The sequence below is a fragment of the Mauremys reevesii genome, linkage group 3 (assembly GCF_016161935.1).
Source record: "Mauremys reevesii isolate NIE-2019 linkage group 3, ASM1616193v1, whole genome shotgun sequence".
NCBI classification, from domain to species: domain Eukaryota; kingdom Metazoa; phylum Chordata; order Testudines; family Geoemydidae; genus Mauremys; species Mauremys reevesii.
Window position 1 is genome coordinate 29,956,596 of NC_052625.1, and position 26,351 is coordinate 29,982,946.

The following is a 26,351-nucleotide window of genomic DNA, read 5'->3' on the forward strand; positions in this document are numbered from 1 at the left end:
CACTAATTATTGTAGAAAAGCAGTACAAATCAGAGAACTGCAATACAGGATCCAGTACATTTTTGCCAAAAATAACAGTTGCCTCACAACCAGATTTAGGAATCTCACACAACCTCAGATCAAGCAAGTTCTCTCAGCAAGGACTGAAATTACCATAAAGCAATGTGGCTGTTAGGAGAAAATAGGAGAAGTGTCAAAGAAAATAATTGATTCTAACCTCTAATGCAATGACTAGTTTACTGTGCCATTTCACAAACTCAGCATATGCACCAAACCTGAAAAAGCTTTAATTTGCTTGTTTATGTATCAAACACTCATCTGCACCTTGCATGAGGAGTATTATTTTTCCAAGTGAAAAGTTTCTGATAACAAAAACCTTCATTAATAACCTACACAATTTAAAATTATTATTTCTTCCAGTACTTTTGTAAATGACAAATAAATAAATAAATAAATAAATAAAAAGTGTAATCATTTTGTTTCAGATGTATGAACTAGTGCATGGGACAGGTAACTGCCAAGTAGTGTTACCATCAGACCCTGATACAGCAGGGCCAGTGGGTCACAGGAGAGTGATTATTTATTTATTTATTTAAGAACTGTTTGGATAACATGTATTTCAGCAAACAAATGGAAAGAATGTTACTGTAACTACATTTTGGTGATCAACCAATGAAGAAAATCCAGTTGTTTTGGACATATTCAGTCTCAAAACTACAGTGAGATAGGATTTTTCATGTAAACACCTAGGTCTTTCTTCTTCCTCCTCCTCCTCACAATCTCCTTCATTTGTTTTCTGTTCAAGTTCCTCTTTTGTGATCATTTCAAAATCATTTCCATTTTCACTACTATGCTGGGATTGGTCATGCTCATGCCTATCATTGTCTGTGTCTAAATGCCGCTCTCCTCCAGAGTCTTCTGCTCCTGAGTTACCTGTTGCTTTGACTTTTCCATCCTCATCTTCTTTTTTCTCAATATCTGATTTCTCCTCACTGTCAGACTTCGGCTGCTTTCTTGACTCTGATTTATCCTCTTTCCTTGAGTCTGTTTTGGTCCTCTGTATTTGTGTGTGTACAGGGGCCTGAAGGAGTCAATGAAACCCACGTCTGCTGTCAGATTTGGCAAAAAACAGAAGTGATGCCTTCCTCCAGTTATCAGCCAAATAATAAGGAAGAGGATGCAGCGGGAAATACCTACTTGTATCTCTGCAGGCCAAAGCGGGAAGATAGTTGCAGCTATATCCTCAATCACAAGAACAAGTCCCATGGCAAATGTTTTAAAATGAACTTGGTCATAGATCCATACATACATCTCATTTCCATCCAAAAAAAACCCTTGATCTTCATGTGGCTCAAGTTTAAATTTTCTCTTAGTTTCCTTTTTCTTGGGTGTTCCTGAGCTTTCATCCTTCTTTCACTCTTCTTTCTCACCATCCTTTCTCTTTTCCTTCTCTTTCTCCTTCTTAGTCTTTTCACCTTTGCCACTTTCCTTCTTGCTCTTTTTCTCATCCTCTTTCTGACTCTCAATCTTTCCTTTCTCTTTCTTTTTCTTTTTCTTTTTTTGTGTGTCCTTATCAGACTTCATTTTCATCACTTTCAATGCTCAGTGAAAGAACTGTTTCTTTAGGAGTCTGTGGCAATAGTCAGCTATAGACTCTCAAATGTAAATAAGGCTTCTTCTCCCTTCTTGGCTTTTGCCCATTTAGAATCCAAAAGGCAGTCCACAGCTTTTGAGGCAATAAAATAATGAACTCTATGCCCCTCATGTTGGTAGATTTTGTTGGACAGATGAAACGTAGGTGTTTGGCCACAGCTTTCTCCTCTTTGAATGGCTAACCAACTTCCTGGATCTGCTTCCATGTCTCCTCCAAAACCGCCATGTTGTTCCCATCTGGTTTGCCGGTGACATGGGGATGGGAGCCCCACAAGAGAGTGATAGATGGCAGGTATCTAAGCCCCAGTGTTACAAGTATGGGGAATTGGGGCACATAGCAGCCCAGTGCCCCAACAGAGAGGAGCCCATGAAATGCAATCTGGAGAGCGATATAGCCTAACTGGCCTTGTGGAGGTCGTAACAACCCCACATAGGAACATGAGGCTGGTAAAAATGAATGGCATCGAGACCATAGTTTGGTGGATTCTGGGAGTGCTGTCACACTGGTCTTGGAGAAGTTAGTGTGGCAAGACCAACTGACCCAGGCCAAAAACACAGGAGTAACATGAGTCCATAGCACCACATATTTCTACCCCATGATCCCAGGATGGATTGAGATCCAAGGGAACACTACCAAGGTGACCGCAGGGGTGGTTCCCAGACTCCCTACCTGGTTTTAAGTGGTAGGAGCTTCCCAGGGTTTGAGAACCTATTCCCCCCCAATAGAGCTAGGGGAGAGTAGCAACCGCTGGGCTGAGCCCAAGGCCCCCATGAATAGCCCCGCTCCAATTTTCACCGGACTTGCCTCAGAATTATTTCATCCCCTGGGAAGCTCTGGAAATCTAGGCAGGATAAAAGGCTAGAAACCTGGATTTTAGTGGGGAACCAGAAAGCTGCCCTGGTTGGTAAGCAAATCTGTCCGGGATGCCAGGAGACAACTCAGACCACTGAGGACCAGGAGGCGGTCCCCAGCACCAGTAGGAGCAACCCAGGGGGCAGAATCAAAACCAATGCCATAAAATTAGGCCAGATCGGTCCTGCACACGAGAATTTTGGGCAGGACCAGGCCTACAACCCACTATATGCGACCATGAGGGAGGAGGTAGTGGAGGTAAATGGCATGAAAAGTGCAAGGTCATGCATTTAGGGATTAATAACAAGAATTTTGGTTATAAGCTGGAGGCGCATCAGTTGGAAGTAACAGAGGAGGAGAAAGACCTCAGAGTATTGGTTGATCACAGGATGACTATGAGCCGCCAATGTGATATGGCCATGAAAAAAGCTAATGCGGTCTTGGGATGCATCAGGTGAGGTATTTCCAGTCGAGATAAGGAGGTGTTAGTACCGTTATACAAGGCATTGGTGAGACCTCATCTGGAATACTGTGTGCAGTTCTGGTCTCCCATGTTTAAGAAGGATGAATTCAAACTGGAACAGGTACAGAGAAGGGCTACTAGGATGATCCGAGGAATGGAAAACCTGTCATATGAAAGGAGACTCAAAGAGCTTGGCTTGTTTAGCCTAACCAAAAGAAGGCTGAGAGAAAATATGATTGCCCTCTATAAATACATCAGAGGAATAAATACCAGGGAGGGAGAGGAATTATTTAAGCTTAGTACCAATGTGGACACAAGAACAAATGGATATAAACTGACCATCAGGAAGTTTAGACTTGAAATTAGATGAAGGTTTCTAACCATCAGAGGAGTGAAGTTCTGGAACAGCCTTCCAAGAAGAGTAGTGGGGGCAAAAGACATATCTGGTTTCAAGACTAAGCTTGATAAGTTTATGGAGGGGATGGTATAATGGGATAGCCTAATTTTGGCAATTAATTCATCTTTGACTACTAGCGGTAAATATGCCCAATAGCTTGTGATGGGATGTGAGATGGGGTGGGATCTGAGTTACTACAGAGAATTCTTTCCTGAGTGTCTAGCTGGTGAGTCTTGCCCACATGCTCAGGGTTGAGCTGAGTGCCATATTTGGGGTCGGGAAGGAATTTTCTTCCAGTGCAGATTGGCAGAAGCCTTGGGGGGGGGTTCGCCTTCCTCTGCAGCGTGGGGCATGGGTCATTTGCTGGAAGATTCTCTGCACCTTGAAGTCTTTAAACCATGATTTGAGGACTTCAATGGCTCAGACACAGGTTTGATACAGGAGTGGGTGGGTGAGATTCTGTGGCCTGCGTTGTGCAGGAGGTCAGACTAGATGACCATAATGGTCCCTTCTGACCTTAAAGTCTATGATTCTATTATTCTATGAAGGGGAAAACCAAAGGCCCAGGGACATATTATGTGGTCAAATGCAATCTGCTGTACCAAATACGGGGGAGGAGGGGAGCGGGAGGAGAAGTAGAGCAGCCCTTAGTACCACGGAAGCACACAAAAGCAGTGTTAGAGCTAGCTCAGAGCCATTTATTTGGGAGACATCTAGGAGTAGATAAGACCCTGGATAGAGTCCAAATAAGGTTTTACTGGCCAGGAGTATGGGCAGAAGTCTAGCACTATTGCGCCTCCTGCCCAGAATGCTTGTTGCACCTACCCCTGCCTCATTTACAGGCCCCGTTGGTGCCCTTCCCTGTTATTGAAGTCTCTTTTGAAAGGGTAACCATGGGCCTAGTGGTTCTGCTAGAAAAATTGGCATGGGTCCACCAAAGCATACTCGTCATCCTTTACTACACCACACAGTACCCAGAAGCCATTCCCCTAAGAAGCCCCACATCGAAGGCAATAGCAAAAGAACTGCTAGAGTGGGCATCCCTAAGGAGATCCTGACAACCATGGAACTCCCTTCATGTCGAAATGAATGAGGGTCTTATGTACCCTGCTTCGCATCCAGGCTCTGTGGACCTCAGTCTATCATCCTCAAACAGAGGGCCTGCTCAGTAAATTTAATCGAACCCTAAAATGCATGATTTGGAAGGTGGTGGCCCAGCACAGAAAAGACTGGGATACCCTTCTACCGTACCTGATGTTTGTGATATGGAAGGTCCCTCAGGCATCTACTGGATTCACCCCCTTGGAACTACTGTATGGACACCACCTGTGTGGCATATTAGATATCACTAAGGAGGATAGGGAAGAACAGCCCAACCCAGGGAAGAAAGTCATTAAGCATGTGGCACAGATGAGATGTCTGAGTGACCCCCATAGTATGAGAGCATTTGCAGAAAGCACAAGAGTCCAGCGGACCTATTACGACCGCTGGGAGAAAGCACAGAGATTTCAGCCAGGAGAACGGGTGATGGTGCTGGTGCTCACAGCAGAAAACAAGCTCTTGGCCAGCTGGCATGAGCCATATGAGATAGAGGAAGCCAACTACAAGGTAAAGCAAGCAGACCGCCAAAGGCTAGAGCAGATCTACCAAGTCAAATTACTGAAACCCTGGCGCAACTGGGAGACGTGCCTGATCACCAAAGGAGCTCCACCCCAGACAGATGTCCCACAAGAGCAGGTAAGGCTATCCCCCGAACTAACTCCAGAACAATGAACAGAGGTCATTGAGATGATCGAGAGGATCCAGCAGAACCGTGCAGCCAGGATGTATGACAACAGTCCAACACCATGTTTTCACCAGTCCTAGAGCAAGGGTAATGATTAAACTGTACCAAAGGCAAAAAGGGAAGAAATTAGGATGGAAGTGAGGAGGATGCTGGAACGTGGGTTTATTGAAGAATCCCACAGCCAGTGATCCAGCCATATCATCCTAGTCCCCAAGCCTGACAGCACCCTGAGGTTTTATAACGACTTCCGAAAGTTGAACGAAATAGCCCAATTTGATGCCTACCTAATACCACGCATTGATGAGCTAGTTGATCAGTTAGGCAAGGCTTGATACTTGACCACCCTGGACCTGACAAAAAGCTACGAGCAAATCCCCCTGGCTGAGGAGAAGACTACCTTCTGTACACCCGATGGCCTCTTCCAATATACCATCCTTCCTTTCAGACTCCATGGGGCCCCCGCAACATTCCAACAACTAATGGAAAAATTATTATGACCACACACCATGTATGCCACTGCCTATTTAGACTACGTAATCATCCATAGCCCTGACTGGGAGATACAACCAGGAAAAGTAGAAGTGGTGCTAGAGGCCCTTAGACAGGCTGGCCTCACTGCCAACCCTCCCAAGTGCACGGTGGGACTAGGGAAGGCTAGATACCTCAGGCATGTAGTAGGAAGGGGCTTAGTGAAACCCCAATGGAAGAAAGTAATAACGGGCTGGCCCTGATTGGTCTGCAGAAAGCAAGCCAGAGCATTTCTAGGAGAGTGGGGTACTATCGCAGATTCATCCCTCACTATGCCACGAGGACATGGCCATTGACAGACCTGATAAAAGCTCGGGGCCCAGATATAGTAAGGTGGACCGATGCAACAGAAGAAGCATTCACAGATTTAAGGACAGCCCTTTGCAGTCATCCAGTGCTCATAGCCCCAGACTTCAAGATGGAATTCATCCTACAGATGGATGCCTCAGAGATAAGGCTAGGGGCCATCCTTTCGCAGATGGGCAGGGAGAAGGAGGACCCAATCCTGTACGTCAGCCAGAAACTCCTCCCCAGGGAGCAACAATACGCCATCATTGTAAAGGAATGTCTGGCGGTCAAATGGGCCATGGAGACTTTCCGATACTACCTACTGGGGCGGCAGTTCACGCTCATGACAGACCCACCCCACTCAAGTGGATTCAAAGAAACAAGGAGAAGAATGCGAGAGTGACTAGCAGTGTTCCCTCTAATTTTTTTATTCCCATGTGCGGAATGAATTTTGTTATGTGCACCAATATGGAGGTGATATTGGTGCACATAACAAAGTTCACGTGGTGGGGGTCAGGCCGAAGGGTTTGGAGTGTGGGAGGGGGCTCAGGACTGGGGCAGAGGGTTGGGGTGCAGGGGTGTGAGGGCTCTGGCTGGGAGTGTGGGCTCTGGGGTGGGGCCAAGGATGAAGGGTTCAGGGTGTGGGAGGGGGCTCAGGGCTGTGGCAGAGGATTGGGTGCAGGGAGTGAGGGCTCCGGCTCAGGGTGAAGGCTCTGGAGTGGGGCTGAGGATGAGGGGTTCGGGGTGTGGGAAGGGGCTCGGGGCTGGGGCAGAGTGTTGGGATGTGATGGGGTGCGGGCTCTGGGGTGGGGCCAGGGATGAGGGGTTTGGGGTGCAGGCTGCCCCGGGGCTGCGGTGGGGAAAAAGGACTCACCCAGCCCTCTCTCACCGCAGCAGTTTGGGACCAGGGGAGAGGCGCCTCTCCCCAGCCGTGGCAGCTCCAGCGGGGCTGGGCTGGACCAAGGGAGGGGCTCCTCTCCTCCAGCCGCAGCAAGGGGGGCAGGTCTGCGCTGGGACCAGCAGGGAGGGGCACCTCTCCCCGCTACAGCAGGTCCATGCTGGGGCCGATGGGGAGAGGTGCCTCTCCCTGCAGGAGCAAGTCAAGGGGAAAGTCATCTTTCTCCACCGCAGCCCTGAGCCCCTGCTGTGTGGCTGTGCAGCTTAGAGCAAACTTAAGTGACTAAACTATGCAACCCTTCCATTTCTGGGTATAGCATAGGGCCGGAAGCCAACATGGCAACGCTGACGGCCTGTCACGACAGCACTGCCTCGCATCCCAAATAGTCAAACCCTGTAGTGTTGAGTGGGGCGGGGGGGGGGGGGGGCGGAAGGGGGAGATAAGTGATACAGCAGGGCCAGAGGGCAACGGGAGAGTGTTAGATGAAGGTATATAAGCCCCAGGATGATCAGAGTCTTATTCTCTGTGGACTGAGGAGAGGTTACTGCAGGTTAATTAGAGCACCTGGAGCCAATTAAGGCCCTGCCAGATACCTAATAAAAACCCCTGCTTCAGTCAGAAGGGAGGAGGAAAGGAGAGTTGACTGTACTTTGGAGCAGTACTGTTATTGACCAGAGGATCAGAGTACCAGGGGAAGGGAAACCCCGCTCAAGCAGAGCAGAGAGACTCCCCAGGCACAGGGGACCGAGAGAAACCCTGCCCAGGGTGGGAGAGGGCAGGAAGCCCAAGAATAGGGGAAGAGGCAGTGCCCTGACCCATCACACGAAGGAAAAGCGTGGGGCCCACCATAACAGTATTGACAATTTGCCACAATACATATTAAATTACACACTAATGTTTTGCTGTTCTTATTAAAAAAAGGTGGGGAAAATATTGATGTATGACTTATGTCAGAAATATCAGTTATAAAATTCTTTAAGAAAAAAAAGAGAAAAGTAACTTGTTCCCTTATTGTTCATTTAGAGAAAGAAAAGCTTAATGCTAGAGAAAATTTGACCTGAGTGAGTAGCAATCCATACAGAGTTTTAGAAAGGTTTCTGTTCTGCTGTTTTTCTTTTATATTCAGAAAACAAAGACTTTTAAAATTAAATTAACATTTATACCTACAGTTCTCAATTTAATGGAACTTTTAAAAATACTCAGGGTATAAGATCACATCTTTTAAATAAATAAAATAGCTAGAGATAATTTCAGAGAGTGTATCTTTCAATAGGCAGAACATACAGTACATATTCCAAGATATTAAAATGTAAGAGACACTTACAGAGAACAATTGTTATCCACTATGGTCTTGAAATCAATGGAAGTTAGGACCTAAATACTTTTGGTAATCTGGTTCTATATACCTCCATGTGACCCAGGGGTAGGGTGACCAGATAGCAACTGTGAAAAAATGAGACAGGGAGTGGGGAGTAATAGGCGCCTATATAAGAAAAAGCCTCAAAAAATGGCACTGCCCCTTTAAAAATGGGACATCTGGTCATGCTGTCCAGGGGGCATAAAACAAGCTGCAAATGCACCAAGTTATCTTAAAAGCAATGCTGTGGATTCTCCACATGCTTACATGCTCCAAACAGGGATTTTGATTGCTTATGCAAAACAGCTATCTTGTCCCAGTGTATCTCCAAAAGGGGATATTGGTCAGGCCGAGAAAGGTGTTTCAACTTAGTGCAGCACAAATAAAGATTTTGCTGTCTCAGAGGTTTTGAAAATGACAGCCATGTTTTATGCAACAATTCAACCACCCATTTGGTTAGTTAACTACTGCTCAATGATGTCCAAAGCTGCAAGGGATACATCCATTCAAGCGGTCTTCCATTACATACAGATCTGTCAGTGGAAACATCATAATGAAAGGCAATCAAGGAAATCAGGTTTACAAACTTCCTAGAAGATATGTCCACAAGACACTATAAAATCAGGTTGTAACCATCTTTCCTTAGCCAGACGGTTCATATTTTTCTAAAGCAAAATTCCCAATGACTTCAACTGGAGTTCTGTGCAGCTGAAGTATGGAGCACTTGGCTCTGTATGTTTCACTCTAAAATGCATGGAAAGGTTGGGATATGACATTGCTCATATCAGCACTTAAACATTTCTAAAACCTAATCTCTTAGCCTTAAGGCATCCAGAAACATAACTGAAAATAACAGTAATAAAAAACTGTAAAAATATTAAATAATTAATCTTCCCGATACCCAAGTAAAGTAGATTTAGTATTATTGTTTGCTTTTTATAGATGGAAGCAGAAAGTGTATGATTGACTTACTCAAGGCCACACAGGGAGCCTGCTGTAAAGCCTGCATTTGAACATTGAGGGTGTGGCTCATCAACGAGAGTAAATAGGTCTAGCTCTATTAAAGACAATGAAGTTACATCCATTTTCACCAGCTGAGGATCTGATCTGGAAGTTCCTGGCTCTCTGGCTAAAGGACAATCATTCTGTATCTAAAGGTAAATATTCACACATCACTGCAAAGTCAAATGGAGAGCATGGCCTAATTCTCTTCTCACATCAGTTTTACTGAGGTCAATACACCAGATTAAAACTAGTGTAATCTGCTTGAACCTCTGTTTGAGCACCACCCAGTGAGATAAAAACTCACATAATGCAAGCAATCTAACTTCTTACATTCAGAGGTATATGGACATGCACATCGGAGAACTCTTCTCTGGTGCAGATTATCTTACATGTGTGGAGTTAGAGGTTTGATCTTTGTGCAGTGCGTGACATTACTGCCTATAAACAATGGCATTTGGCTTATATGATGGGCTCGGGGTGGTGCTGGGGGCGCTTTGCGTGGGCTATAGCCTTGCAGAAAATTGCCTTAGCCCCCAACTCCCCATAGCCACTCAATAGCAGCTGCCACTCTCCAGCCTCCCAGCTCTGAAGGCAGAGCTGAGAAAGCAGCACCTGATGACCTGGTGCCCAGCTCTGAAGGCGGTAGTGAAGCCATCAGCAGCATCTCAGGAGTAAGGCCAGGTGGGAAGGACAGTGTCCAAGAGCAGTCCCTGGCCTGCGTTCCCAGCTGCCAACTCCCCACAGCTTCCCAGACTAACCTGGTCCAGCCCAGGCTCCTGGACCCCGCCCCCTGTGATCTCTGCTCCACGAGGGCTCTGCCAGTGCCAGATAGGGTTGCCAACTTTCTAATCACACAAAATCGAACACTCTTGACCTGCCTCTTCCCTGAGGCCCCACCCCTACCTCACCCCTTCTCCAAGGCCTCACCCCCCGCTCTCTCCATCCCCCCTCCCTCTGTCGCTCGCTCTCCCACACCCTCTCTCACTTTCACCGGGCTGGGGCAGGGGGTTGGGGTGCAGGAGAGTGAGGGTTATGGCTGCGGGCTCTGGGGTGGGGCCATAGATCAGAGGTTTGGGGTGTGGGAGTGGGCTCTGGGCTGGGGGTTGGCGTGCAGGAAGGGTGCGATGTGCAGGCAGGAGGCTTAGGGCAGGGAGTTGGGGGTTGGGGTGCAGGAGTTCGGGCTCCGGAGTGGCAGCGGTGCGCACCAGGTACAGTGCAGGCTCCCTGCATGCCTGCCCTGTCCCCGGCCCCGCACCACTCCAGGAAGTGTTGCGGCCCCTGGGAGAGGGGGGTGGAGGGCTCTGCGTGCGCTGCCCTTGCCGCGCCTCCAGGTACCTCCCTGAAGCTCCCATTGGCCGCGGTTCCCCATTCCCAGCCAATGGGAGCTGCGGGGGGCGGTGTCTGGAGGAAAGTGCAACACATGGAGCCCTCGGCCCCCCCCCCCCCCCCGCCTGAACCACGGGGGCAATCCCACAGGCCGGATCCAAAGCCCTGAGGGGCCAGATCCAGCCCGCGGGCCATAGTTTGCCCACCCCTGCCCTAGATGCGTGGGCGGCCAGGGAGGCTCCGTGCGCTGCCCTCGCACCCACAGGCGCCGCCCCCGCAGCTCCCATTGCTCGTAGTTCCCAGGCAATGGGAGCCACAGAGCTGGCCCTTGGAGCAAGGGCAGCACATGGAGCATCTCTGGCTGCCCATGCATCTAGGGGCTGCAGGACCTGGCGGCTGCTTCTAGGAGCCACACGGAGCCAAGGCAGGCAGGGAGCCTGCCTTAGCCCCGGATTCCTGCTTCGCCGCCAACCAGACTTTTAATGGCCCGGGCAGCAGTGCCGACCACAGCCGCCAGGATCTCTTTTCAACGGGGCGTTCCAGTCAAAAAACGGATGCCTGGCAACCCTAGCCCCAGAGCCAGGTCTACCCACTTTGGCAGCGGTTACCGGCTGTGAGCAGTCAAAGGACAGTGGGGAGCTGAAGAGCAGTCACAGCCCCAGTCAGGGAGAGGTTTCAGGAGGAGTAGGCAGGACTGGAACTTAGGAGGAGCAAAGGGCAGGGTCACAGAGAGGGGCATGGCCTACCTCAGTGCCTCCACCGGGAAGAGGCTGGCACTGCCCCTGGATGGGATACAGTTTGCCTTGCAGACACAATTTCAGTTTTTCTTTTAATCGGGACCAATTACTCTGTCTTATAAGGTGTAGTGTTTTCTAGTACTGGACCTACATTTCAGATGCCAGTGATCCAGATTTAATGGGTAGTACCTACACTCGCTATACGGTGTTACCTATTTAGGGACCTGGCTAGTTTGGCGTCTAAAATAAGATGATCCATCATACTACCCACATAACCATGCCATAGAGCAATGGTTCTCAAACATTTCTACTGGTGACCGCTTTTTCACATAGCAAGCCTTTCAGTATGACCCCCCCCTTTATAAATTAAAAAGAGTTTTTTATATATTTAACACCATTATAAAAGCTGGAATCAAAGCAGGGTTTGGGGTGGAGGCTGACAGCTCGCAACCCCTCCATGTAATAACTTCATGACCCCCAGACAGGTCCCAAGCCCCAGTTTGAGAACCCCTGCCACAAAGCCAGTGTCCAGTAGTATGATAATCTGTGTACATTCAGATCAGAACTAAGACTAATCTACTCACCAAAGTCTAGCACTTTGAATCCGCAACACTCTGAAATCTAGCACCAGATGAGAAACTAGTGATTAGTACAACTCTGACAATGCACAGCAGGAGTGTGGCTCTGAGAAGTTCCTCACAGCCAAATCTGCAACAGACTTGGTTTCCATTTCTTAAGATACCATCAAATAAAACCAGAGATCACTGAGAAATTGGGAACTGCTTTACTCTTACCAGAATTTAATATAACTGAACAGATAATTAAAAAGGTAAATGCTCAACGATGTTATATCTGTTGCTGATTGACTGTAAAAGACAAACACAGAGACAATGGGAATCTGATTTAGAATTAAGACACAATGACAAAACATGGCAATATATTGACCCCTTTAAAAGAGCTATCTGTAAACATTAAACATACACCCATACATTTTAATTACCCGTGCCTTCATCATATATATTTATCTCCAAGATAATTAGGCAAAATAAATCCAGAACATTTAGTTGGACGTCTCTGCTGAAATCTAAGAGAAAGAGGATTTTTTTTAATATACTGGTAAGTACTTGCCCAAGAATTAATGGTTTCAGATGAAGAGGTAATGAAAGTGTTTCTAAGTTACATAAGAACATAAGAACATAAGAAAGGCCGTACCGGGTCAGACCAAAGGTCCATCTAGCCCAGTATCTGTCTACCGACAGTGGCCAATGCCAGGTGCCCCTGAGGGAGTGAACCTAACAGGCAATGATCAAATGATCTCTCTCCTGCTGTCCTTCATCTGTGTTTCTTGGGGAATATATCACTGCTAAATCTTAATTCTTTCCCTGAGAAAACAGGCAGAAGCAATGTAACTATAGCAAGAAGAAGAATAGCTCTATTATAAAGAGATCTAAGAATACCTTTACTTAAAAATTGTATTAGAGGCATGATGGATTGTGCCACACTGGTGAAAATGTCTGTACCATTAATCAAAAAATTCTGGAATTTGATAAAATGTGGGGGGGTCCTTTCATAAACACACAAGAGAATATGATGTAATAAATTGAGCTTAAAGGCATGCGCTAAATAAATATTTATAAAATTAGAAGGATCTGCAGATATATTTGCTCCTCAAAGAGTTGAGGATGGATCTTTGTTCCTTTTTGTTTAATTGTGGGTTCAGTCCTATATTGTTTTTATTTATTATTTGCTTTTATTACATACATTGAAAAAATTATACCATATGTGAGAAAATAGCATTCTAAAAATATTTAACCCCACCAAACTTCAACCCAAATTCTGCTGTTACATCTATGCTACCCTGCTAAAGTTACAGGGGTTGCATCAATACAACTGACAGCAAAATTTGGCCCTATACCGCAAAAAGTTGTACTAGAAAATCTCTTAAACAGAAGCTCTACATTAGCCAAGTGTAAAGCTCCCTAATTGCTCAGTGTCTGATCAAGGGCAAGAATACAGCTGAAATCAATGGGAACTGGATTAAGTCTTATCTCCCAAAAGCCTGTCACCAGTGCCCAGCCACCTTTCCCAGACTGTGAGATGTCTCTTCCATAGGAAGGATTGGAGTGGCCTCAACGCCATTGCACCCTGAAGGGAAACACTTGAGTTCAAGTTGCAATCTCCAGCTCCACTCTCTGCCCATCCTGGCAGAAGCACAGCACCTATCTGTGCACTCCAGTGTGGTATGATAGAAGATTTTAGCTTGACAATAATAGTTTACTAATTTTACACAACTACTGAGATTCACTCTTCAGGGCACTGTGAGCAGCAGAAGATGACAGTTTTCTTGTGCTCTCCTGTCTGTCTGTTCTATTTACCTGTTTCTCATATTTTACTTAGGACACGTCTACCGTGCCCCATAGGTCAGACTATGGGGGGTGAATAGCAGGGTGAACCAAAGTACTGTGCTGTAATTCCTCCAGGTGGCATGAACTTAAAGCTTTGTAGTTCTAAGTAATATAAGTCCTGTTTGAAGAGGTTTATGGATCTTTAACTTTGTACTTACAGTGTCCTGCTAAACTGAGGACAGTGCAGACATATCCTTAAATAGGAGGAGATTAAAAGAAACAAACTCTCAGAGCCAGGAATCAGGTGTTTGAAGATCAAGCAAAAGTTAAGGCTGACCTTAGGAGCAATAACTTGTGCTCTTCACATGCAAGTCATGCAAAAATTACTGCAAGCCACAGGGCTGAGTTTTAGAGAAATGATGCGGCCATACCCAGTATTTTGGGTAAATAATGACCTGTGTCATCATCGTAGTAGATTGTGAACAATCCTAAAGCCAGAGAAAAGAAAAGTCCGAATGCCATCACCATCTAAAACCAATGACGCAAAGCAAGTAGCCATATCAAACAAGGTGACTTCATTGCATGAAATCCTCACTCCATTCACATCTACACATGGAAAAAAGAGAAAATACAAAGTATACTGACTATGAGACACAAACTCACATAGCAACTAAATATATACACAACAGCAAAATGGCAAACAGTGTCAGGAAAAACCCTCTGGTGGCAGAACCATGATGTGGATCCACCAATTTGAATATAGGCTCAATATATCATGATTGCACCTCTCAAATAATAGACATCAGGCAATGTGTAGAATGTGTCCTGAGATTGCAGGACAAGAAGCAGACTATGACATGTCTTTATGACCTTTTGAAAACTTGAGTTTGCAAAGATTTGCCATTGGTAGAAGTATGGGTATGTCTAACTTGTGAAGGCCTGGAAGAATTGTTTTGTTCATTTACTATACACAAAGGGTAGTATTTTATATCCTTTTTACAGCTAGATATATGCCCTTATTCAGAAATAATACAGATGGACACCAATACAAACCATTGAGAAGGCATAATATGGGAAAAGGTACAAACTAACATGAGAGGAGAAGCTCTTCTTTTTAATGTAAGCACTTTTTTTTTTGCATCCAAGGATATGATCTTGCTGCTTGATCAGTTCTCCAGTTATCTATATGTATCATCTTTCTCAAAGTTCAGTTCTGCTAATTCCACCACACAACTCACATGCTGACAGGGAGGGAGAATGGTGTTTGTACAGTGCCTAGAAAACAGAGTGCTTGCCCAGGATTGGGTCTCCTAAACCCTACCACAATACAAATAAATGACAACAATAAAATGGGACTCAAGAGATCTTTAATTCCTGCCTCTGTCACAGACTCCCTCTGTGATCTTAGGGTTAGACTGTGCAACATTCATGTTGATAAACAGTTACTCACATGTCAATGGGACTGCATGTGTGAGTAAGTGCTAAAAACTTAATTAAGGGTCTAGTCCTTAACTTCTCCAGCCTATATTCTCTGCTCTGCTGAGTTTCTGTTTGATACAGCTGTTAGAGAAGGGGATGTCAGGGAGTTGGTTATGGCTCCCTGATCCTCAGAGCAGATCTACACAACCCTGAGCCATGGCTTAGGCTAGAGCAGTCTGGAGTCTGCACTAACTTACACCACTGAATATAACATGTTCTGGCATGTTCTGGCAATGCCCTGACATAACTACTACACCATGGCCAAATGGGAGAGTGGCACAGTGGGAATTCTCAGCTGAGGAGAATTCAGTAGTTTTCTGACTCTTTTGAGCCATTCCAAAAGGAACACCAGTGAGAATCTGATCCTCTGTGTCTCAGTTTCCAACTGTAAAATAGGGATAATACTTCCTTGGAAGGGTCCTGTGAGGACAGATGTATCAATATATGCTCAGATACTACAGTACCATATATGAGTACAGGTAGAATCAAGGAAGAAAATATCTACCAAAGGCCAGTGGTTTGGGGTGTGCAGCAGTTTTGTTTTAACACAGACATTTGGAAACATTGTTTTTTGGCAGCACTGTACTGATCACAGCTGAAATGTATACAGAGCATTACTTAGCTACAATTATATTCTTCCTCCTCCCTTCTTAATTATAGTGTAGCAATGAATTGGTACTAGAAAGCAACATCACACACAAGCTATTGTTTGCATATGTAACTCCACTCCTACATCAAACATAATCTTTACTTGTACTTCCATCTATGAATATCCACAAATTTGTAAAATGAGAAAAGGGGAAGGTGAGTACCAAGCAGCCATCAGAGATTAAAGGCACCATATAAACAGAAAATACTTACAAAAGCCTAAAACACTTTTATTTGCTCAATTACATCTATGTTAAAGAGCCATGTGTTATGTGTGCATTACTTTAACAGAGATTATATGATCACAGTGGGTGAAATTCACCTCTATGTAAAGAGCTAGCTGAAAGCATATGCGCCAACTCAGTGCACCTACTCTGAGGTCTTATGTGAGGCATCTTCTCACACTCACTCCATTTTTATACCTGTGTAACTCCACTGACATCAACAGAGTTACTCCTGATTTACACCAGTGTAAATGACTGGACAATCAGACTCACACATTTAAAATAACTCTCCCTGTAAATATAATAAATAAAACATTTATCTGTCTCTTTTTCCAATGACATAAACCTGTTTGTGTTTAAGCCCTTTGAACTAAAAAGTTAGAATCTTACTTTAAAATGGTACCGTTTTTTCTGTTGTAAAACAGATTTGCTATAAATCTTTCTTCATGAACTTCTTCAAAGTGCTATAGCAGCTTAGTTATCAAGTAGATTTTACTAGGTTCTCTTATGTCAGACATCAGCAGCTAAAGCTGTCAAATTGTGCCGAGCAAAGAGAAGTAAACTTTGTGGCCTAAAGATAAAAAATAAAAAGATTATTATTTCAGGAGTTAAAAATCAACATCAGAAAAATGATCTGGCTTCAAACCTAGGTGAATGATGGCTTTTTTTATTATAAGCATGTCGGTATTATAAACACATGTTATGGAAAGAGAACAGCAGCAACTGTTTATTCTGTTGCATTTTGAAATAGTAACATTGGAGATTGTGTAATATAACTGTAACAATTTGGGCATTAGAATTTCCCCTTTCCTCAGTTAATCGTTAAAAATGTTCTTGTGCATTTTAGTTTTGGAAGAACACAGGTTTAATCTAAAATGTACATCCTCAAACCTTGACCATGCACACATGTACTCACGTGAGTAATCTTGTGCATGTGAGTAGTCACATGTTTACCTGCATGCAGAAATGTTTGGAGAACGGGGATTTAAAGGCCAAATTCTGATGCCACTTCAATCCTAATCTTAATCTCATTGAGATCAGCAGCAAAACTTCCACCAACTGCAATGGGAGCAGATTTGGGCCTTTTCCTTGTTGCAATCCCAGTAATGGCAGTGAGGAAGCACTGGTGTAAATGAGTAGCAGCATTTTGGCCCATACAAGTTGATCTATAATCAATTCTATGCAGTTACAAAGGAAAAATGTTGTGCATATAATATTTAAAAAACTGTTTTTTTCAATTTTAAAAGAAACTAAAACACCACATTTCACATTCTTTAAAAAAATATTATTTATTATTTTAAAAATTAAATTCCCTAAACATTAAAGTAAATCTGAACTTTTTTCCAGTTTATCTCACTTTGCTTACTGACTTTTCACAATCCTTAAAATGCTTTACTTATCCTCATATGTTCTACCATTAATATTTAACACCGATATTAATATCCTATTATGTACAGAAGGGAGCCCTACTTAAGATAAATGATATTTTGTGACCTGAAAAAATACCAACAATGTTGAGGAGTAATTTGGCACATTAGTTCTTGTAGAAAAGTCCCACAGAATTTAAATAATGACTATTCTATAACTCTTTTAATCCATGGTATGGAGTTTCGTGGAGGATTACATCACTGGAACAAAAACCTATAGGATAGTCAAAAGAACTTATAGAAAAGAAATTATTCTCTGTTAAATGTTATGCCTTAGATTAGGGCTGGGCAAACTATGGCCCGCGGGCCAGATCTGGCCTGTCAGAGCTTTGGATCCAGCCTGTGGGATTGCCACCCCCATGGCACCCCAACCCCCTTCCCTGAGCCCCCTTGTACACTCCACACCCCTCCTCTGCCCCAACCCCTTGCCCTGAGCCCCTTCCTGCACCCCACACCCCTCCCACACCCCACACTCCCTGCTGCACCCCAACCCCCTGCCCCAGCCCTACATTCATGGCCCTGCATACAATTTCCCCACCTAGATGTGGCCCTCGGGCCAAAAAGTTTGCCCACCCCTGCCTTAGATTCTCCATTGGGGTCTGGGCACTTGGAGCATAAAACAGACCTAAAGCCTGCATAGCTGACTGCAAAAGGAACATTCCAGCGTAGGGGGATCCTCCACTAGCCAGCTTCCTACAACACCTCCACGCTGGCTGCCAGCCTTAGGGCCATGACCATGGGAAGAAAAAGTTCCCTGTAGCCTGCTGACCCTGACTGTCTTAGGGCCATTAGCAACCAACACAAATTAATGCATCACTAAGGCAGTTCTAATTTAGGGCAGAAAGCCAGCCTAGTGCATCACACAGCACAGTGGTGGCTTAAAGTCATTTTCACCCCACCCTCCAAAAATGTGTTGTCAACTCCTTGGCTATAGATAATTAATTCCAAATTGTTTTTAGAACAATTTCTATAGTACAGTACACTACTGACTTCATCCCTAATCCTTGTGTACTGGATATTTCTTTAAAGCAAGATTCAGTAGCAGGCCCCACTGAATATTAAAAAAAAATCCAGTAAATTACATAATTCAACACCCCATATTGTATTGCTCATTCCATTGTCAGTGGGCTTGACCTTGCAGTCCTTAAGTCTCACAACAGTCCTACTGAAGTCAATGGGACTGAAGCCAAAGCTGCTTGAGTAAGTCTGGAAGAATCTTGCACATTTATTATCTAACGTTGAGATCCTGTGGGCTAGAGACAGGGCCGGCTTTAGGCCTATTCCACCAATTCCCCCGAATCGGGCCCTGCGCCTAAGAGGGCCCCCCGCCTAGTGAGAATCCCTTCCCTGGCTAGAGGCGCCTTTTTAATTTTTACTTACCCGGCGGCGCTCCAGTTCTTCAGCAGCACTTCGACGGTAGGTCCTTCAGTGCCGCCGAAGACCTGGAGTGAGTGAAGGGCCCGCCGCCAAAGACTCGGAGCACCGCTTGGTGAGTACAAGCCCCACGTGGGATTTTTTTTTTTAAGTCATCCCGGCCGGGGCCCCGTCGAAACTGTTCGAATTGGGCCCCGCACTTCCTAAAGCCGGCCCTGGCTAGAGACTTAGGCTGAACTTCATCTTTGTACAGAGGGCCAGCATGAGGTTCAAGCACCACTTTTCAGTCCCTCCTAAGCCCAATTTTGACACCATAAGTGATACATGGGATCATGCTGACTTTCTGTCGAAAGCATTTCACCCTGGAAGCATGTAAAATCAGTTACCATGTTTACATAAATATTTTAATGCCATTATCAGGGCCGGATTTACACCTTATGCACCCCTAGGCACAGCATTTTCAGTGCCCCTCCCCCTGCTTACAGCTGACACTGCACCAATATGAACCTGAAACTTATTTCAGATTGTATCAGATCTGTGCTGGCCAAAATATACTGGCCCCGTTCCTCCACGCAGCAGCCCTCAAAGCAGCACTGCCCAACCCAGCCCCCCATTCCGTGGGCAGAACAGCCCAAGGGCAGCGGGGGCAGACAGGGAACAGTCTCCATGGAAAGACATGATGCGCTCCACCATGAGAGGCACTCCCAGCCTGACTGTGATGCATCCCACCCACCCCAGATAAGGTGCAAGGGAGGGACTGTTCCTCTCTGCATGGCAAGTGGTCCCCGGATATCTTCCGTTTCTCCCACAGCCCGGCGTGGCAGTCACTCTCCAGCTCTGCCATGCAGGACACGAGCCACGCCCCTCCCACTCCATCTCTGGCACAAGGCACAGGCAGTGGGGTAGCCAAAATTTGGAGGTGGGGGGATAGCTCAGTGGTTTGCACATTGGCCTGCTAAACCCAGGGTTGTGAGTTCAATCCTTGAAGAGGCCACTTAGGGGTCTGGGACAAAAAATTGGTGCTGCTAGTAAAGGCAGGGGGCTGGACTCAATGACCTTTCAAGATCCTTTCCAGTTCTAGGAGATTGGTATATCTCCAATTATTACCTTTAGCAGCCACCCCACCCAGCTGCAGATCACAGTGCCCCCAGATGGGCTGACAGATGCTCACCATGCACCAGCCCCACACACTGGGCGGCCACCAACCCATGCCAGGAGCCCACTTTTAACTTTTAGGCACCCCTAGAACTCCAGTGCCCTAGGCACATGCCTATTGTGACCAATTGGAAATCTGGCCTTGTTCAATTTTAGGTCTGGGATGGCCTGTTCAACTAGAGTGGGCCACTCAGTTAAGGTCTGTGTGATGGAAAATATAAAAGAGAAAATTAGTGAGTAAGTAATGTTACTGAGAAGAGGGGCTCACAGTCTTCTACTTCTTAAATGTTTGTCCTCTTGGCAAAATTAAGTGTCTAGTGCTCCCATGCTGTTCTTGGGGAACACTGCACTTTCAAGATGTTAAAAAAGACCATTTATTTAAACTAAGAATAATGTATTTTCCCTAAATCTGAAAGTTCATTATTCTCCCTGAATGTTTTTAATTCCAAATTCCTGATTTGTGAAATAAAGCAAACAGACCAATTGATTACATCAACCAGGTGTCTCCAAACACCTCTATTTGCTCTATTATTTGCATTATTTTACTCTCTAATTTAAGGCTAGATTGTTTTGGGAAAAGAAAAGGTACCTCCCATGCAGCAGGTATGAGAGGCATGGTATCTGATGCAGGTACAATAGATCTGACCACACAAACACTGAAGTTAATGGGAATTTTGTCACTGACTACAGAGGGAAGCATTATTGAGTCCACTCTCTCTGGGAACACAGGAAGAACACATGCAGCAAGAGCCTCTTCTCCACCCTGTGGTTTCCTCATGCCTGTTTATCTCTGCTAGCCAGTGTAGAGGAACCAGTGTAGGTGGCCATTTCTCTCCCCACCCTCTATGGGATTTCTAGTACTGCTCTTGGTGCTAGAGTCCACCAATTCTTGTGAGCCAGGAATGCAAATTCACCTGGTTTGATGGGAGGGAAAAGCACCTGAGGGTTGGTCTGCTCAGCAATCGGAAGATGTGATTGAAGCACATATAGTCATATCTGAGCTAACTTTGATCTAAGACTAAGTCTACCCTGCAGATAGAAGGTGTACTTCCTATCTTGTATCAGAGGGGTAGCCGTGTTAGTCTGGTTCTGTAGAATCCTGTGGCACCTTATAGACTAACAGAAGTTTTGCAGCATGAGCTTTCGTGGGTGAATACCCACTTCTTCTGCTTGCATCCGAAGAAGTGGGTATTCACCCACGAAAGCTCATGCTGCAAAACTTCTGTTAGTCTATAAGGTGCCACAGGATTCTTTGCTGTTCCTATCTTGTGTAGGTGTACATGTGCTAGCTCTGTTCAAGCTAGCAAGCTAAAAATAACAGTGATGCTATTTAGGTAGAGGCTTGTGCAAGGGGTAAACAGTGAGGTGGCAAAATTTGCAGATAATACTAAACTACTCAAGATAGTTGAATCCAAAGCAGACTGTGAAGAGTTACAAATGGATCTCACAAAACTGGGTGACTAGGCAACAAAAGGGCAGATGAAATTCAGTGTTGATAAATGTAAAGTAATGCACATTGGAAAACATAATCCCAACTATACATATAAAATGATGAGGTCTGAATTAGCTGTTAACAGTCAAGAAAGAGATCTTGGAGCCATTGTAGATAGCTTTCCAAAAACATCCACTCAGTGTGCAGCAGCAGTCAAAAAAGCTAACAGAATGATGGGAATCATTAGGAAAATATCATAATGTCACTATATAAATTCATGGTATTCCTACACCTTGAATATTGTGCGCAGATGTAGTCACCCCATCTCAAAAAAGATATATTAGAAATGCAAATGGTACAGAGAAGGGCAACAAAAATGATTAAGAGTATGGAACAGCATCCATGTGAGGAGAGATTAAGAACACTGGGACTGTTCACCTTGGAAAACAGATGACTAAGGGGGGATATGATAGAGGTCTATAAAATCATGACTGGTGTGGAGAAAGTGAATAAGAAAGTGTTATTTACTCCTTCTCATAACACAAGAAGTAGGGATCATCAAATGAAATTAATAGGAAGAAGGTTTAAAACAAACAAAAGGAAGTATTTCTTCACACAACACAGTCAACCTGTGGAACTCTTTGCCAGGGGATGTTATGATGTCCACGACAATAACAGGGTTCAAAAAAGAACTAGATAAATTCACAGAGGATAGGTCCATCAATGGCTATTAGTTAGTTATAGGCAGAGACGTAAAGCCATGCTCTGAAGTGTCCGTAGTCTCTGTTTGCCAGAAGCTAGGAATGGGTGATGGGATGGATCACTGAATGATTACCTGCTCTGTTCATTCCCTCTGAAGTACCTGGCATTGTCACTGTTGGAAGACAGGATACTGGGTGAGCTGGACCTTTGGTTTGAGCCAGTATGTCCGTTCTTATGTTATGTTCTGATTACAAGCCTGTTTGAAATCATAGGTACATACTCAGATGGCTAGCCTGAACCATCGCCCATGCTACTCTGGCCATATTGCTTGTTTAACATGCTAGATAGAGCAGAGTTAGGCTTGGTCTGTACTTAACAGTTAAGTCATTCAGGGTGTGAAAAAATACACCTGACCAATATTTCGACCTAACCCCCAGTGCAGATGCAGCTGTGTTGACAGAAGAATGCTTCTGTTGACATAGTGATTGTCATCTGGGGAGGTTTTTTCTACACTGGCATATCCCCTTCCTTTGGCATAGGCTGTGTCTATGCTGTGGGGTTGTGCTAGCATAGCTATGCTGTTATAGTCTCCATTGCATAATTACACTTCCAGCTCCAGTGTAGATGTTCCCCTAGGTTAGATCAAAGATAGCTCAAGCAACAATAGCAGTGAAGCTGCAGAAGCATGGGTGGCACCTCTCAAGCATGTACCCAGGGACCTGGGTGGGAGGGGAGGGGATACCCCATGCAGCCACCTGTTCTGCCAGGGCTTCACAGCCATTTTTACTCGAGTTATCTTTGATCTAGTTAGATCAAAGATAACTCAGGTAGGTCTACACATGCTGCAGTCATACTCCCAGCTGCAGAATAAACATACCCTATACTTTCTTCATATCTCTGTGATCTTGCATATAAAGCATGCCTTGTAAGGTATCAGGTGAAAGGTTATAATCTGCTGAAAGTAATTTCTCTGTCCATATATGTGTATCATTAATGCATATGAAGTCATGAGAACTGCGTTGTATGGTTGTCAATAAAACGTGCTGTAAATTGGGGAAACCCCAGACATGCCTGGACTTGTGTGTTCCCCAAGCACATGGGACTGAGGGTATAAAACAGAACAGAGCAGGCCCATGCTTCGCCTTTCTCCTTCACCCACCTACGCTGCAAGCAACAAGGACACTCTGAAAACTCCAACTGAGGGGACTGGCCCAGATTTCAAGGGTGAAATCTGTGTACTATGAACTGCAATATTCAGTGGGGTGAGAAAAACCGCTTAATCTAGATGTTGCCCAGTCTAATAGGTTTGAGACTTTAGACTGCGTGCTTATATTTGATTTCTTTTGATAACTAATTATGACTTTTTGCCTGTCACTTAATATCACTTAAAATCTATCTTTTGTAGTCAATAAATTTGTTTAGCTGTTTATCTTTACCAGTGAGTTTGTCTGAAGTGTGTGGTAAATCTGCTCAGGTTTTGCAAAGGCTGGTGTATATCCACCTTCCATTGATAAAGTGCTGAACCAATTAATACATTTGCACTGCTCATCTTGAGCAAGACAAGACAGTATATTCCTGAGGTATAGTGAAGGGAGCTGGGAGCTTTTGCTCTGGTGCCTTTCTCTGTGTCATTCATGAGTGGCTCTGGGAGCATTCATGAAATCTAGCTAGATGTGGGGCTCCACATGTGGTTGTGCTGAGTGATAACAGCACCTGGAGGGGTTTGCTGGTCACTATCAAGGCATTGTGAGAGACAGCCTAGGCTGGAGAGAGTTCAGGAGGGCACAGCGGTCCCACAGTCCCAGACTGCACCCCAGGGATCCCGTTACACCCCTAATTTACATTTGTATATGAGCTAAATGAAGGAGCAAACAAGGACTGGAGAAGCATTAACTCTGCTGCATATGGGAAGGGATGTGATTGCTAACATTTGGAAAATAGTCAGCCTACTTTGGAATCGGAGGGTGCCTGTGCTGACTTTTAAGCAGACATGGCCTTGCATTCTTCTTTGTAGTGAAAAGCTGAAGGGCTAACAGTTTATTATCTCCAAATGGATATGTAAGTACCCTACTAAGGCTCCAACGCTGCAGTTCTCACATGGGCAAAACATCCATTGCTGGACCCTCACACTCTCTTCATTCTTAGAAAACCTGCTTTTTTTGGAAAGAGAGACTTGTATATTTAAAGTAAGAAAAATCATCTTTGATGTTGTGTGACATTTACTTTCATTAGTGCAAAATACAGTTCTAATGATGTCACATAACAAGTTGATCTGGATAAAGTAGATTTCCACTTGATCATTCTCTCTCCCCTAATTAATTTTTAATTTGATTGGAAATGGAGTGCCTAATCACCCTTTCCCACAAAATTAACCTGCAGGAGTGGATAACAATTTTCATTTTTTCCCCCAATACTAGGGCCCAATCCACCAGATTATACTAATGTGAGGAAACAGGCTGGGGATTGGCAGGTGGCTGTCCCAACTATACAACTCTCAGCCATGCTGGATAGGCAGCAGTTAGTGATTTCCACTTCTTGGCAATATACCATACTGTCACAGGCTCCTTCACCTCAACAGTGATTTGCTCTCACCTTCAGGGGCTTGGGGCCTGAATGCTGCTCATCTACTGCATTTGGGGATTTGTGTTACCTGCCAATCCCTTCCTAGGCTTGGTTTTCTGGCCCCGCCCTCTACCTCTCAGTGTGGCAACTCCACACTCCAGTGGATTTGGAATTGTGCTGAATGCATCATTGCAGCTTTGTGTCATAGAGCTTTGCTCATTGGTCATGACAGCATGCCAGACATGGAGGACGCTTCTAAGCATGTCATCCTCTCTGCCACCACATGCCCATGGAGCCCAGCTTTGTGGTATTTCTGCAGAATGATATGCAGCACCATCACTGCTCAACTCCTCCTGTTCTCCCCACCCAGTTTCCAAGGGCTTTGTCTTGTCTGTACCAGTGAGATGGAGGGGAGTATCTGACCCCAAAGAACCAAGTCTGTTACTCTGGCCAATCTATTAAATAGCTACTAAATGATGCTATCATTGAAATTTGACTCAACTTTTTTGTTTCTTATATCTGTTCGCAAAGCCCATGTACCCATGCAGGGATTTTTAAAAATGCTTTTAGACTTTTATTTTTAAGTTGGGGGAGAAAATCTTGTCCTCAGCCCAACACTCAAACAACATTCTTCAACAACATATCTCATGTGTGTGTGAGAGACAGAGATGAACATGAAAGAGAAAAAAATGTTTAAAGTTCTGAAAAAATACATGACCATCTTACTTGCACCCAGCACTTTGAATGTTATAATATAGTGTAGATAGTTATAGTATACCTTGCTTTTATCTAATCAGACTGTGCCACTCTAATTGTAATCACAGCTACAATTGGAAGTCAACCTATTATCACGGCAAGATCTATCAGCTCTGCCTAGACTATATTTGCAAACTAGAATGGAAGTTGTCAGTTCATAAACATCTGACATAAATACTGCTACAGACCTGAGAACATCAAACTCAATAACAGCCAGCAAGAAAACTGAAGTGATGCTAGGGAGAGACATAAAAGAGGCTAGTGGTGTCATTCTGATTATTTAATGAGGTTAAGAGCTATTGCAGTCTTTAACCAAGAAAAAGGAGAAAGATGAGCAAGTAAACCTTGAGCTAAATGATTTGTTGAAAATTTAATAAAATGATCAAGCATGTCATACTACAGTTAACCACTGTTATGATCATCTGTGTGAGAGAAGATGAAAAAAAATTGAATTACCACTATAGAATTGGCTATGCTTACTCACACTGTGCATAATAGTCTGCTGTCACAGTTTTGTCTCTGCACACCATTTGCCACTGGTCAGAAATAAAGAAGGATAACACAACTAAGTCAACTGTTTGTTATCAACAAAAATCCATTTTTGAAAATTAGAGCCAATAGGAAGAACACTACATTGTATGCTAAATTAATTTCTTCTGTTAACATATTTGAAATGATATTTGATTAAAAAAACAATAAAACATGTTTTAAATATAAAACAATGATTACTGCAGTCTGAGCCAAAAGTGCTATTACTGATAAGCGACAATAGACTGTTGTTATTTATTTAGTTTTTGTAAAGGCACCACAGTCAATCAATAACAGTGCATGTACTAAGGCAGTAGGGCTTGTGTAAAGATATTTATCAGAAATCCATCAGCAGTGTTCCGCTTTTGATTGCAATCCTCTATAGACTTTTCATAACATCACCAAAGATTGTATACCTCTTTGACAAG

At 44.4% G+C, this 26,351-nt stretch overlaps 1 protein-coding gene and 1 pseudogene across 22 annotated transcripts in view; both read right to left on the reverse strand.

Moving 5' to 3' along the window:
- NRXN1 (neurexin 1) overlaps nucleotides 1–26,351 on the reverse strand; it is a 1,269,767-nt gene that overhangs the window by 431,058 nt on the left and 812,358 nt on the right. The gene's annotated exons all lie outside the window — the stretch shown is intronic.
- LOC120401810 lies at nucleotides 620–1,879 on the reverse strand (annotated as a pseudogene).